Source organism: Heterocephalus glaber, unplaced genomic scaffold, assembly GCF_053883595.1.
Source record: "Heterocephalus glaber isolate CG9 unplaced genomic scaffold, H.glaber_assembly_v1.0 deba00000937, whole genome shotgun sequence".
NCBI lineage: Eukaryota > Metazoa > Chordata > Mammalia > Rodentia > Bathyergidae > Heterocephalus > Heterocephalus glaber.
Window position 1 is genome coordinate 9740830 of NW_028258173.1, and position 12452 is coordinate 9753281.

Here is a 12452-nt window from a genome sequence, read left to right on the forward strand (position 1 = left end):
CATTGAAGATTAAAAATAAAGTGAACAAGTGACTCAAGAATCTCCAGAGCTTTCCATCCAGCACCCTAGAGGTGCCCATCAGCAGCACAGATGTCAAAGGTTAACAGTCCTGATGGAGGCCACACAACCAAAGGAAGGTTGTTGTCCCATGTGGCTGGGATGATGCCCTTTCCTGATGATATTGATCTGCCTCCTAGGATTTATAGTGAACATTCAGTAGTCTCACCGAGGGCTCACCAAGTGAATAACCGGATCCCGAGAATGCAAAATAGTCGGCAACATTGCCTCACTCATGCTCGTGCAGTCTGCCACTGTCCCCTCTAATTTAATGTGACTGATGGGAACATGAGTAATGGCTCAAGAGACAAACTGTGCATAAATGAAGGGAAAAGTTTCAGTAAAGAAGTGCAACTAAGAATATTCACCTCTGAAAATAAACGCGATTAGAAAAACAGGTAACACTCAATGTTGGCAAGGCAGCTATGAAACCAGTTATTTCATATATCATTCCAGTGCAAATTGCTTCGCTTTGGCAGTAACATTCTTACACGTTCTATAACTATAACTCAGCAAGCTACGTCTTAGGAGCCTGCATAAAGAACCGCTAAGACAGCAGACAGCAATTTGTTCAAATTGCTCTTTTATGTGAGATTATATAATAGATTTTTGTTACTTGTTAAAATAGAAATGAAACCATGATATGTTAAGTAAAAAATAATACACAAATACATTTGTGTATATCTGTAGGTGTGTGTATGCAGACAGAAAATAATTACACTAAAGAGTTAGCAGTGGTAAGACTTGAATAATGACATACTTTCTATTTTCTAAATATCTTACATAGAGAATGTTTAATTTATTTAATGTTAGAAATGACTAGTGGTTAGAGTAAAAGATAATTGAAGAAATAACACCATTGTCTGCAAACTAAGAGATTCTATTTTTCACCCTGAAACATAGGGACTGTAGGTCTATTATTAAATTTATGCACAATAGGTTGTTAATGGCCCTTTGGATTTTTTTTATTTAGGAAAAATTATTGCTGCTGCCGCATTCCATGTAGAAAATTGCAGGTGAGGATTTTTTAAAAAGCAAGTACTAGAAGCAAACAATAATATAGTTTCTTTCAGAAACAAAACCCATGTTCAGAATCTAAAAGTAACGTGATCGCTCTGGAAACTATTATTGCAAGTAATTCCATGTCCATTAGTTCACGCTTCTGTGTCTCCAGGATGTGGTAAAGCCAGAAACAAAATTTTGGATAGGAGTGAAATTAATCTTAGATTCATGGGCCCCTCACTGTCTCTAGGTAAAGCGCAATGGAAAAAACAAAAAATTTTGATAGCTCCTTAAATTTAGATCCCCCCAACTCTGGATTTGCCCACATTTTATTGGACTTCCCAATTGCTAGTCCTTTTTTGGGAACATACTATGCTTTGAGGAATTTCTTCTGGTCAGAATCCACTTTTACACTGTTTCCCACTTTCTAAATATTGTACCTTCATCCTAAGGCATGCTTGAAGCTTACAGGCTCCACTAGGTCTGATGAAAGGGGGTAGCCAGGGGTGAATTCATGAGACAAAAGCCAAGTGCAACCTGTCCACACAACACCTCCTCCCACAGCATTTTGCCTAGACAGAGACTCTACGACCTCTCTACTTTTCTGGACTGAGATAGAGGTGGGATCCATAAGTGACACATTGAATGACTTCTTAGGTCACCTGGTGAGGTTTTCCTTCACAACTCTATGACATACATAAACACAATAGCAGTACAAGCAGTGAATAGATTGCCTGGGATACTTTGCCATCTCCAATTCCACTTCTTATACACTTACTCACCTCCTTTACCTTGGACAAGCTGGACACGGTGTAGTACATGGGAGACAGTGGGATTTGGAGCCAAGCAGAGCCAGGTAGACTGTTATCTCTGTTGCCTGGTAGCCGGGGAACTCTGAGTGTTCTTCAAAATGGGGGAAAACATAGCTATTTTTGTGGTATCCCTGGTGTTTCAAGGCAGGGCAGCCCATCCATGCACAAAGTTCCATTGGTGACCTCCAGGTAGCTCAAACATGAGGCTATGCTAAGTTGCCTGTCTCTGAGTCCCTCCTGAAGAGTGTGATGGAGGCCTTCTTCTCACATTTCTGGTTCTCCCGTGCCTTCTTATCAAAAGGTTGATGGTGGCTTCCAATCTTATTGGCTATTGGAAGTGGAGCTGCTAGGGAACTTGTTTTAATACTGTTGAGCACAGATGCATGTTGCATGTAAAATGTAACAAATCTTCTTGCTTGTGCTTTGGGTAACATTTCCTTCTTTTATTAGGGTAAAGGACAGGAGGATAATGAGGAATGCCTCAAGGATTGACCCCATTCCCCTTTTCCTAAAGACTTTAAGACTTCAGTTTTTGTAGGGACATCCTGATACTGTGCTGACATATTGCTTGCCTTCTTTGTTCCTTGGAGAAGAATGTTCTATCTAATATTCTCTCTCTCTCTCCTTCTCTCTCTCTCTCTCTCTCTCTCTCTCCAACATCCACCAGTCTAAACTGGAGAAGAACAAGTGAACTCATCTACCTCAGCAATATCTGGAGAGCTCAACTAGAGGTTCCAACAGGAGAGTACAGCTACCCACACCCTTGACTAAACAGTGATCTTCCTCTACTGTGGAAGGTCATCATTTTAAGCATGCAGTTTTGGGAGGGACACACATGGAGCAGTAAGAGAAAAGCAGACAACCGCCAAGCCAGCCAGATGAGCTGAATCAATTCTGCAGATCAATAAGGTGACAGATACCACAGTCAGATAAGTCTCTCATTCTTACCAATATCGTAAAGATTCCATGAGATGAAACAAAGGAGAAAGGAGGCATGCATGTTAAGTCTTCTGTTTCCTTCCTCTATCTTTCATACTCAATATCCTTAATTCAGGTGGCAAGCCAAGAATCACATTCCATATGGGGAACAACAAAGAGCAAAAGACTGACAAATGTTGAAAATGTTTTCTTTTAGTGCCCTATTTTTTCTTAGTAACTTCTGGTGGTATTTCTCCGGCACTGGGATTAGACACTCTGCGCAAATGGCTTTGTTTATTGTGTTCCATAGTCCCTTCAAGTCACTTCATAGTCAGATGCTGCAAAGAGTGTAAAGGAAGGGATGACTCTTAGAGGATACATTTGCAAACTTAGAGGAACTAAAACAGGTACTGTAGCATGGAATCAACACAGACAACTTCTACTGAAAGATCATCCCTGATAGCCAAAGAACAAATCTTGTCAAGTGCAAAGGGATAGAAGAGCCATCAGAGAGTCCCATGTGCGGTCTGTTTTATTTGTGTCTAGGTGTTTTGTGTTTTCACCCCAATCACACGTGGGTATCAAGCAGGTTGCCATGACTCTGATTCCCATTTGATCATGTGTTCTCCACCTCATAGCCCGAGTTCACCATTTTAACACTCAGACCTGGCCTAACTGCACCCTTCTCCTGCTTACAGCCCTCTTGGGTCCCTCTTCTGCTCAGATTTCTCCCATGCTCTGCCTCTGGTGCATTCTTCCTCCATCCTATAGCCATGAATTCTTTACTCTGGATGGGTGCAGCTACCCAGGGTTTCCTCCATCCTCAAGCTGTTGTCAGGACTGAAAATATCAAGGACAGCTTCTACAAATTTCCAAATTCCTCTTGCTGGGACCTACCTCAAAACCTATCCCCATCCCCAAGGCCCACACCCACCTCTTTCTGAATTAGTGTTCTATTTCTTTGTAATCCTCATTTGAATACACATCATGCAATCCTGGAGCCTAATAACCATTCCACCTTTCTGCAAGAACTTTGTTTCCTTGATGAAGAGAAAAATTCTTTTTTTTTTTTGACTGCTATATAATTTATTGGGAATGTTATTCATCATCTAGTGCCACCTAAAACGTAATATAAACAATGAGTTACATTCTAAAATAAACACAACATTGATTCTCAGCAATCATTGGTTTAATAATCATTAGTTTCGGATTATATAATCTCATCTATATTCTGGAACGTCCATTTACTTTCATGTAGTGTAATGGAATTTTGAGTACAATTGCACATGAATCATACAGGAAAAACATTCACTAGTCAATTATTTTATATTGAAGGGGAAAATTCTGAGACATCAAGTGTTGTAACCCAGTTGAATTTTTTTCATTCTTGCTATACTTTCTGTAATCCCTATTCACGACAATGTTAGATATTCCCTCAAACTATTCAGGATGTCTATGCAGTGAGAATGGTATCTGGAATCGCCCGGGTAACCTCAGGGCCATGAGGCTGGTGTCTAAGGACCTCACTTGGGGCTGAAGGTAGATGGGAGACCAGCAGTGGTCCTTCCCTGAGCTCTTGTAGATATGATCTGGGAAAGCAAAGGGGCCTAAAAAAGGCCTATCTTCTTTCATTAGTTCACATTCAGTAGAATTTACAAGTCCATGGTGAGAACAAATACTAACTTTTTTCTGCCTTATTCAGGTGACCAATGAATCAGTGTGATTTCTTGCATTTTTCTCATTCTAGACCAGAGGTTGACAACCACCTACAGGATAAATGTAACTAGTGCTTATTACAATACATTTGTGAGGTGAGAATGATTTTTAAATTTTTAAGTAGTTGAAAAGCAATCAAATAAAAGATGATATTTTTAAACGTGTGAAAATCATATAAAATTCAAATTACAGTATCTTTCAGAACAAATTCTTTTGGGATGAAATCATGCTTGAAACATGATGTTTTTGTTGTTTATGGTTGTTTTTGCAGTACAGTAGCTAAGTCAAGTAGCTGTGACACAAACATACTGTACAGTTCTCAAAGCTAAAAGCATTAATTCTTGCTTCAGATGGTGCATGCCAGGAGGTCAGGTTTGTGCTGTGCTTATTTGATAGTCCTGGAGCACGGTACATGCTTAGCTATAGCAAGCACTCAGCAAAAGTTGGAGGAATAAAGAAGTGAACGAATACATATATAAGAAGTAGTTGAACTACTTTGGATTCCGATATCCATTCTAGTTGTAATATTCTATAACTCTGAAGCACCCTGGATATCATTAGCACCTGGTCACTTTTCTCTTGCTTAGAGGACTTTTATACAGTCATGTGTGAATTAATGATGATAATCATTTCTAAGATATACATTGTGCAAACATCATAGGCTGTACATGAACCAAAATAATATAGGTCAGTCACTTCATCTAATCTCTTAATGACATCAAGAAACATGATAAGCATGAACTGCATGTATAACTTAATAGCTTACTGTTTTACAGCAAAATTTTTTTAAGTAGAAGGAGAACTCTCTAAAAGAACTATGAAAAGTATGGTAACATTTCGCCGCCTGCTGCACAAGTGCAAGGACCCGAGTTCGATCCCTGGTACCAAAAAAAAAAGAAAAAAGTATGGTAACATACTTATGATCATTTTCAAATAGTAAGCACTATATATAATAATCCTATATGCTATACATTTATATACCTGGCAGCATAGTAGATTGGTTTATATCAGCATCACTATAAACATGTGACACTATTATAGCTACAATGCTACTAGGTGAAAGGAAATTTTAGTTTTCTTATTATCTTAGGGGACCACTGTTGTGTATGTGGTCCATTGTTGGCTGAAATGCTATTATATGGTACGTGTCTATATTTGGGTTCTGGCCTCCTTGGGCATTATTTTGGAAAATGAGACTTATAAAACGTGTTTAGCCCTTCTTTAATAATTTATGTCATCTGTTAGTTATTTTTAATTCACATATTTACTCTTTCCTTGATAAGCAGGATAAATCAGCAGAGGTAATTCAGCCTTAATCTACTAGCCAATGAAAGCAGCTAAGTTATTCAAGATGGTAGGAAATAGGGTAGGAAGGGGAATGAAAGTTAGGGTTGGAGTAGCAGATATTTTTTCAGGGTCTGTCACTGTTTTAATAGCTCTGCTGTTATCACTTCAGAAACCTCCACATTTGGGACCATTTACAGCTAATGGACATGTGTTGAGAGGTGTATGTAGGATGATGCGTCATGCAAAAGTGAAAGCTAAATGTTTGACTTTGTCCAGCCGGATTGTGGAACAAAAGGGAGAATCTATGCCAGTTACTTTAAGTGCCTCCACTCATAGCTAACAGGTGTCCTGTACTCACTTTGGGTGTTTCCATGTATGCTGAAATTTTTCCTTTGAAAAAGAATTTGTCAAGAATATGAGGTCAAGATGGTATTCTAAATCACTCAGTTTCTAAAGGGCCTCAGTCTTGGCCTGAAACAAATCTACAGTCCTTTCAGCTTCGATGTTTAGACAACCTTCCTCCAGATCCATCGCATTATATGGATCCACCTAGCTCTTGCAAGTAAATTCTCATGTCTCTAACAACTGGCTGAAATCTAAGAATTCCCCATTTTGTTGCTGCTTTCTAGTGAAATTATTGCTCTGGTTATGCCTGTGACTTGGCTGCTTTTTATGAGAAAATAATTTCATATTTGGAACTCAGAATACAATCTAGGCGCACGGTCCTCAACATTTGGCATCAGGGACAGGTTTCAGTGGAAGACAATTTTTCCATGGATGGGGGTTGGAGGATTTAGTTTCGTTTTTTTCTTTATACATAGTAATTACATTCCCTGGCGGTAGTGTCATTGCTTCAGCTCCACCTCAGATCATGAAGTGTTTGATTTTCATAAGGAGCATGCAACCTAGATCTCACAGTTGCAATTCATAGCAGGGTTTGTGCTCCTATGAGAATCTAGTGCTGCCGATGACCTGTCAGGAGACAGAGGTAATGTGAGTCAAAGGGACCACCTATGAATATAGATATAGCTTCACTTGCTCACTCGCTCATTGCTCATCTCCTTTTGCATGTCCTTATTCTCAATGGTCCATGTGCCGGTACTCTGGTACCGGTACATGGCCAGACACCTGGTCATAGAAGAAGATACATACGTTTCTCTATCTTTTCTTTTCCTCAGTGGTATCTTAGTTCATGAACTTAATTCTTTTCACAATTCTGGTCACAAACCGAGTTGGACCAGAATAGAATCAAATTTCCCCATAAAGGTCAACATTGAACCTAGTAATTGAATTTGATTCAGTTCTCACCTAATTCAGTTTGCAACCAGAATAATGGAAAGAACGAAGTTCGTGAACCGAGGCATATTGGTAACAATGACAGCTTATTATTTTTGTGCATACTTTTAGGCACTGATGTAAGAGCTTCTTATGTATTAACACATTTATTCTTCTGAACAACCTATTAGATAGACAGATAATTGGACAACCTGTTGTCTATTAATTTAACAGAATTTTTAATTACACATCTGTAGTCTACCAGATACTATTCTAGGCACCCTGGATTCCTTCATAAACAAACACACACCATCCTTTGACTTCATGAAGTGTGTATTCTCATATGTAATGTCACCTAGATGGTATAGTGGCAGAGTTAGGATTTGAACCATGTCTATTGTCAGCAGAAATAGCATTTAAGAACAGCGCATTGTAAGGGCCCTTGAAGTTAATTTATGTCTGCCCCAGGAACCCTATGTCCTGGTGTACAAGAATTCAACACAATGCTGCCCATGACTCTGCCATTCTCCCTTCCTTCAACTCCAATCCCCTAATTCTGTGAAGTCCTGCTTTGATGCTATCCAACCTAGATTTGCTCTTCTAAGGCTCATTTACAAAACTGTTTTCCTACCAGTAGATTCATCTTCCTTTTTTTCTACATAACCGATATCTCCTTTCTTTTCTGATTGCCACAGTCATCAGAGAAAAAGAATGAAATCAAATAATTAAAACTGAACACACACACACTCACACACAACTGAACACTGGTGTAGGTAGGACTGGTGACTAAAATCAGCCATTTGTTTATCCCTTGGCTTCCTTGATGATATTGTTGGCCCCATCCTCATATACTAAATGGTCCAAGGCAAATGTCAGACATGAGGGATGTGTGTGATGGTCCCATGAATTCTGTTCCTTTCTTTCCCAATGCCTCTCTACAGCCTTCTGCTAGTCCAGTGTTTGCTTCTGGTTCTGCCTCTGGGTATTGTTTGGGAATTTGCACTGATTTTTGTTTTTTTTTTTTTGATACTGGGGATTGAACTCAGGACCTCATGCTTGCCAGGTAGGTGCTGTGCTGTTGAGCTAAATCCCCAGCCCCTGAGCTAAATCCCTACCCCTGCACTGATTTTCAATGAGCTCTTTTTGCTCACACATTTTTCAGGAGCTAAGAATTTAGAATTGGTATAACAGAATGAACCCAACTCTCTCTTGGGCTATTGTTATGGTTTAGATTTTTAAAACACTGTTCTCCAAAGGACTCATGTGCTCATAGGTGCGGCTTTTGGCAAGTGTTTGAATCTTGGGGTGGTATAGCTGGCTTACTGTTAGGAGGCTGAGTCTGGTGGAATGAGGCGGGTCACTGGGAGGTCAACCTGGAAGGGTCTGTCTCCCTCCCTGGTTCCTCCTTTCATTCTCTGTTTTCTGGCTGCCATGATGTGAGCAGCTTTCCTCAGCCCAGGGCTTCCTATGATGTCATTCTTCCCTTTGAGCCCCCGATCATGGACTGTAACCATGAATCAAAACAAACCTCTCCTCCTTAAAGTTGTGGATGTGGGTATTATGTCTCAGAGAGGAGAAAGTGTCTAAAACAGCTGAGTTACTCCTGTTTTTCCAGCCTAGTTATAAACAGAATCCTTTCACTCTCTCTAATATCCCATTTGATAAGAGTAGATGATACAATAAACCTAGGTGATTTCCTTTCTCAGGGTAAGCCGAATAATACAGCCAACCCTTGAAGTTTCTGGGTCCCTAACCCTGGACCTACCAAGTTGCAGCACAACCTAAAAAGGGACTGGAAAAATAATCCCTTCCTCAAGCTGATTATCCATTCTTTTCTTTTTTTTCCTAGTATCGGGGATGGAACTCAGGACTTTATGCTTGTGAGGCAGGCGTGGCACCACTGAGCTAAATCTCTGGCCCTGTCTATTTTTCCAGACAGGGAATAGAACCAAAACACATGGTTTCCCCTTTCTCTCTGTACATATGCTGATCTAATGCAGTCTGCACACTTTTTAGAACCTATATATGTGTCTTTTGGCTAAAAATATCACCATTTCTTGGCACTTATATTAAACATAAAAAATGAAAAATGAGAGCCAGGGAGCATCAACTCTGCATACAGCCAGTTAGTTGGGTTTTTCTTTGTTTTTTTTTTTTAAGAGTGAAGCTGTTGAATTTATTGGGTAAAATGAGACTTTTGTATAAAATGAGGCTGGAGATTGCATTTGCCTGTGAAGAATTCATTCCAGACAATTGACAGTTGCTTATAATTTTAAAAGACTTTGAGACTACTGGAATATAAATTAAAGTTCAATCCAAAGTTATAACTTAACAACAAATAACTTTTAGGAATTTATTGGTTCTTATTTGCATCCAAGGTAAGCCTCAGTGGATCTTCTTAGAATAAGTTGTCCTGAATTTGTCTCTGATTTGTCACTAAGTAGTAACCCATGAATAAGAAACTGAAATTAAGTGAACTTTAGTTCTCGTTTACTTTTTGGTCATTTGGCACATGTTTATTGAGGGACTCCTATTGAGGAAGACAGAAGAAATAAAGATTGGAACAAGAAAAATTATAAATAAAATTGTATTGGGGTGTGTGGGGGGGTACCAGGGATAGAACTCAGGACCTTGAGCTTGTGAGGCAGGTGGCGGCACCACTGAGCTACATCCCAGCCCAAAATAAAATTGCATTTTTAAGAAGGACCTGTAACACCCAGGACATAGCTGAAGTGCCATGGAGATCCATGTCAGGACTCCCCTCGTTTACTTAAGGTTCCTTTCCTTCTAGACCCATCACAGCCGAAATTCCTTAAATCCTTTAATTGGCTTTGCTAGAAAAGTAAAGAACAGCAAGCTGATCTTAACATTAAGGAAGTTGTTGCTAAAATTAAAAGGATGCCTAAATTATCCATCTAAGCAACAACAACAATAAAAGACAAATGAGCCCATACTTGTTTTAACAGTATCTATCTTTCCAGGGAGTGAGCCATCTTTCCATGTTTTCTATAGTATCTAGCGCCTCAAGAAAAACGTGTTCTCAGTTCCAAGAAAGAGGAGAGCTCTTGTCTCTTGAGAGGACCCACATGCTATTTCTTTAAAGTTTTGCCACAAATACCTTTATGCCTCTTTGGCTAGTCCTTATTCAGAACCTTTGAACTTGTCCTATGGGTAGGCTAGGGTAGAGTGGAGTAGGTTTAAATTCCTTGTCTCTTCCTTGAGTACCTCCTCAGACTCTGTCTGGCAACACTGAGATATCTGCAGTATAATGTTAAATATCTCAGCATAGGTTTTGATATTCTGTGTGTGTTGGCTGAGCCTCTTTTGTGCTATTACTTTATACTACTCTTTTTTTTTCGTACCTGGGATAGTACTTGGGTCCTTGCGCTTGCGCAGTAGGCGGCAAAACCACTCAGCTAAATCCCCGGCCCAATTGTACTATTACTTTAATCAGAGGTCCACATTGAAGGGGTTGATCAGCTGGGAATAAATCTGGAAAAACAAATTCCACATGTGTATACCATAAGCATGACTCTTACACAAATTTCTATTCAAAGTTAGGCTTTTACTCATCACCAATTCGTAAATTAGTAGTTGGTGAATCAGCACAGGGCATGTTGGGTTAAGATGGCAATTGAGAGCATTTGAGATGTGAATTGACTAACGTGCTTTAAACACACCTCTGCCCTTATGGGTAGGAGGCAGAAGAATCCATCAAAGGTGATAGTCTCTATATCAGGGTTGAGAAGGAAGGACTAATATCTAAAGGGCCTTGTATCTGCCTTTGAGCTGAGTCTTCTCACTGTAGCACTGTGACATTTTGGGCCTGATAGTTCTTCCTTTCGGAGCTGTCTTTGGCATCGTAAATGGTTTAGTATCAGCCTTGGTCTTTACACATCAGATCCCAAGCACTTTGATTCCTCCCTTTCTGTTGCCAACAATCCTGAATCTCCTCTGGGGACAAAACATCCAGCTGACAATGACGAGTGTAAAGAACTTCTGATTACTTGGGATCAACTGTAAGAATAATTGAGTTCTGACCAAAGATTATTGTATCTCCTTGAATAAACTTTCACAGAAGGTGGTAGAGGACAGAGGACTCTTTGGGCTCACAGAGCAGATCTTGTGATCTGTTTTTGAGATGACTTGCTAATGTTTACATTACTAGTTCTGTGGGAAACAGATTTGCTCTGACTCTTGGTTTCATTATAGCAGGTTAATAATTGTGTGGAGACATAATTAAATCTCCCCTTCCTTGAATTTCTTAGTGCCCATGATTATCTACCATAGAGAACCAAAGAATTGTGACCAAATTACCTCTGGTCAATTCTCAACAGGGGCAGACGATGGGAAATAATCGATTTAGTTGGTATGTGAAGCTGATCAGTGATGTGTACAGCAAAATTCTAGGCAACTAGTAGAAAGGAGAACAAGGAACACACAAGGAAAGAAAAAATCTGTTCCCCACCTCCCCTAATTAGGGTATAATTTTATCATTTAATTTTGCCTACAGATGCCCTGAGCCATTTTGTAATCACGCTTCCAGTGCAAGCTGCTTTTTATTGTGTGAGTCTGGAGAAAGGTAGGGAACTGTAGAAACAGAGAGTTTTTATTGTTTTGTTTTATTTTTAGTTCAGAAGTCTTTAGTTTTGTCTCATCAGTGGTTCTCAAGAACATACTTTGCTGACCTCCTCAGAGTTTTGGGGGGAGAGATTTGGAGTCTCCATCCACAGCTTCCTACCCGATTCATACTTTTCAAATTCATTTTTATCATAAACATAACATGTCCAAGGAGCTTAAGAAAGGTCCAAAAGCCATCTGCTTTGGGCACTCGCCGCAGTTTGCAATGTCTCAGGGGATTTGTGTAGAACCCAAGCTAAATCTGAGCTCTCCCCTACTCTTGGAGCACCCCATCTTCTTGCAAACAGCCCTGAGAGCTGCTGGTGTGGCCGAGGAAATGTCTCACACCTCTTTGCCAACCTTTCCTCTTCAAATAAGCTCCACCAGGAGGCTCTCAGCCAGGGAGGAACGCGACTGTCCCCACAGTCCTTAGAGAATTTGCTGCTCTCTTGAAAGGCAAGTTAAGGATTTCATTGTGTCTATGTGGGATACATAATGGATGAGCCTGAATAATTCAGGACAGGATGTTAGTGAAGAGGATGCAGCCAACACCTGGGCTGGACAAAGATTTCTTTGGCTGCTTCAGGGGGAGGGGACGTGCAGCCTGCATTTTGCCATATTGTGATCCCAGCTGCAGACAGCTCGAAAGACAAGGACAAGCTCTTTCCCTTTTGCAAAGACAAGGATGGCTGTCTGGGTGCCTGTGACAAGTGTGCACACGTGTGCACGTACATAGATGTGTGCGTGTGCCCACGTGCGTGTGTG